The sequence below is a fragment of the Meles meles genome, chromosome 9 (genome assembly GCF_922984935.1).
Source record: "Meles meles chromosome 9, mMelMel3.1 paternal haplotype, whole genome shotgun sequence".
Classification (NCBI taxonomy): Eukaryota; Metazoa; Chordata; class Mammalia; order Carnivora; family Mustelidae; genus Meles; species Meles meles.
The window spans coordinates 84,558,795-84,562,507 of NC_060074.1; the positions used below are offsets into that span (position 1 = coordinate 84,558,795).

General features: G+C 37.5%; 1 long non-coding RNA gene across 1 annotated transcript; it reads right to left on the reverse strand.

Moving 5' to 3' along the window:
* Nucleotides 1-2,869: 2,869 nt before the first annotated feature.
* LOC123951183 lies at nucleotides 2,870-3,429 on the reverse strand. The gene is made up of 2 exons (XR_006820360.1): nucleotides 3,399-3,429; nucleotides 2,870-3,185 (listed from the first exon to the last, which is right to left on the reverse strand). It is a non-coding gene; the product is annotated as an uncharacterized LOC123951183 (long non-coding RNA).
* Between the last annotated feature and the right edge of the window lie 284 nt (nucleotides 3,430-3,713).

Sequence of the window (3,713 nt, forward strand, 5' to 3'; positions counted from 1 at the left end):
CTTTTCTAGGAAAGAGCACTAATCAAATTGTACTCACAGTTCTGTTGTATTCAGTTTTAAAATCTCAAAGGTGATTGTCTTGATCTCCCTAATTACAAGTACAACTGGAGGTTAGGCTGGCATCTGCAGAGCTAAGCATGGTGGAATCTTCTGGTACTCAGAGCTCTGTGTTTGCTAGACACAAGGCAGAATGACATGTTGAAAGTAACTGGAATGTTAAAGAATAGGACTCACACAAGTCACAGAAAAAATGTAGGCATGTGAACTGGTGTGAGAAAAGACAGAGAGAAAGAGTCCTATGCATCATAAAAGGGAATTATGGAGTGACATCAGGAGCTAGTACCAGGGAATTTTTAAAGTGGCGTGGGGATAGGTTAACTACATTGAAAGACGACGGGCAGAGCAGCCATAATGAAACACCAGTTCTCTTCCTTACTTATTTAATTTGACATTTCCCTTAGTTCACCTATTAGAAAATCTTGACACATTCTAATATATAGCTGAGATAGGGAACACTTTCCCTTGGCTATACCTATGGCCCACTAAATCATGTTCTAGGTTGGTTATGGTATTCATAGGGGTCCAGGACTTCTTCAAACAGTAGTTTAGCATTTTTAATGAGAATTATGAATCATATTCTGGAATATTTGGAAAATAATAATTAATGGTTATAGCATATTTCAGAAATTATTAAAAATTAGCCTATTTATGCTACTATAATTTAACATATATTGTGTGCTGAATGTTATAGTTGTTTGTGTCTATTATCTTGAGCCTCAGATCAACCAAATAAAAAATAAATATTTTATTATATTCTTTTTTATATGATCAATTCTTTTTTTAATGATTTTTTTATATGATCAGAGAGATCATATGATTTGTTACAAGATGTTATGTGTACTGACTGAGTTGAAAAACGTCATTCTGAACAAGTAGGGGACAAGAATGAAGTCAGTGGGACTAGTTAGGAGGCTACAGCAGCTCTAGATAAGATGTGATTATAGCTTCGTCTAAGGTGGAAGCAATGGAGATGGTGAGAAATTGTCAGATCCTGGATATATTTTGAAGGCAAAACTAACAGAAATTCCTGACAGAATGGGGTGGGTAATGGGAGAAGTTAAGGAATCAAGAGGGAATCTAAGTATATTGGCTTGAAGAAGTAGACTATTGAAATCACCACAACTGAGATAGGAAAGTCTATAGGAGATGGGGTTTAGAGAGAAAGAACAGGAATTCTGCTTGGGACCTGTTATGTTTGAGACATCCAAATGGAGATGTCAAGTAAACTATCTGAAAATCAGAAGTGAAGTCTTGGGTGGAGATAGAACTAGGACTCTGGTATATAGATATTTTTAAAGACACAAGCCTTCAAGAAAACACCATAGGGAGTGAATAGGGATAGAAAATAGAAGAAGATCAAAGACAGAGCCTTGGGCCACTCCTCTGAAATTGGGGGAAGGAGGAAGAATCCATAAAGTTGAATGAGAAAGAGTGGCCAATGGATAGGAGGGAGAAAAAAAAAAAAAAGATTGTGGTGGCTAGAAGCTAAGTGCAGAAAGTGTGTTAAAGAGAAAGGAGGAATTTAACTGTATCAAAATGCTGCTGTAGATCAAGATAAAGAGTGACTATTAACCATTTTGACTTAGCATAGAGTTTATTGGTGACCTTGAAAGGAACTGGTTGGTATGTGGGACTCTTCAGTAAACAAAGGTCTGACTGAAGTAGACTTAAGAGAAAGTGGAAGGAAAATATTTGGAGTCACTAAGGGAAGGGGGAAGAGATATATTATTGTATATATATATAGGCTGTATATTTCCACAGAGGTGGGGGAGGTTGTATGAGAGAGTGGGAGTTTGACCTTGATCACATGATCAGTTCATTATGACACATCATCCTGACACTTGTACAGATTGGACAAGCATGTTCATTTTTTCTTCCCTCTTTTAGCCACTACTGAAAAAGTCACAGTATAGTTGCATACTATCTTACTATCCCATCCTAAATGGAGTTGTTGTGTTCTGAGTTTATCATATTATGGTGGACTATAGAAACCTCTCTGACAGAAAGGCAACAACCAATCTGTCCACTGTGATCCTCTGATTGACTGGTGAAGTGAAAATATTTTTTCCAGAAAATGGGAGCCTAACTGGTCATCTAAATAAGACTGAGAACTGCTCTGTAATCTCTGAGACTAATATCAGGAGCTGGACTTTGCTGTCTGGGCATTGAAGGATCAGGAAAATGAAAGTCTGGAATAGTGTCGAGTCCATCGGTAGAAGAGGAACCTGAGGGGGAAAATAAGCATCTAAGACTATTGCTTATGACTGTGTTCCCTAAAATAAAGGATAAAGATCTAGAGAGTAGAAAACAGCAATACATATATGCCAACAGATGAGCAGACACTGTTTAGGAAGGCAGTTGTTATCTGAGGATTTGATTATGTCATCATTGTGGTAAGTAACCCTTATGGGCCATTGATTGTCTACTTTACTAATGTCAGGATTAAAGCTCTTCCTTTTTCTCATTAAATAGATTTAAATTTAGAGAAGTGTTGCCTTGTATGTTTACAGGGTCTCCAGCAGATTACAAACTCCTTGGGAGAAAGATCAGTTGTTGTTGTTCTTTCATTAGATGCCAATTTACCTGATCAGGAGTTCTTAAGTTATTGTACTTTCTGGTCAAAATTTCTGATTAGTCCTCTCAATATGTGATGACCAGTAAGAGGTGGCAACCAGTCTGTAATCTGATAATTGGGAAGAAATCTTCAGTTGTCTTGGCAGTTATCAGGGAGTGCCGTGGGTGAGTCTCAAGATTTTCTTTTATTTATTAAAATTTCCTTGTGAGGATTAATCATTGTTAAGTTTTTTTGTTTTTTTTTAATAGCCGAACAATAGTGCTTTATTGATATAAGGTTAGTTTCAATGGATACAAAATTGCTGTGTGAAATAAGTTTTCAAAATACATTTCTATAGGTAAAGATTATCCCTTAGTAAAACTATTATCTCTAAGTGAAAGTATGTATTTAGATTTGGGCAGCAAAACAGAGGGGCCGTAGACATAAGAAGATATAGGTCTGCCCACCCAAATAGCCCTTATCATGTGACTAACGGCTGGCCCTAGCAGTTCTCGCAAACTTGGGGGGGAGGGGCTGCAGCCACCACGCACAACTGTACCCCCAGTACCACCTTTTTTTTTTTTTTTAGATTTTTTTATTTATTTATTTGACAGAGAGAGAGATCACAAGTAGGCAGAGAAGCAGGCAGAGAGAGAGGAGGAAGCAGTCTCCCTGCAGAGCAGAGAGCCGGATGCGGGGCTCGATCCCAGGACCCTGAGATCATGACCTGAGCCGAAGGCAGTGGCTTAATCCACTGAGCCACCCAGGCGCCCCCCAGTACCACCTTTTAAATGGCTTTTCCTAGTGTACTTAATGCTCATTGTTAAGTTTGTCACGTTTTCTACCTGAAGAGATTTATTTCTCACTAAGACTTAAAAAAACAAAAAACAAAAACAAAAAATTTCATACCTTATGCCCTTTACTTTGTGGCCAAAGTCATATTTTTGGGTTCCATGTTGCTTGCATATTATGAATCAACATAGGTTCATGATACCTATTTACTCTAAAGACTGTAACAATTATATAAGGTGATAAGTTAATGAACTGCTAATTGAAACTATTATTTTCTACTTCCATCTCCAGTATTTCATTGATTGAG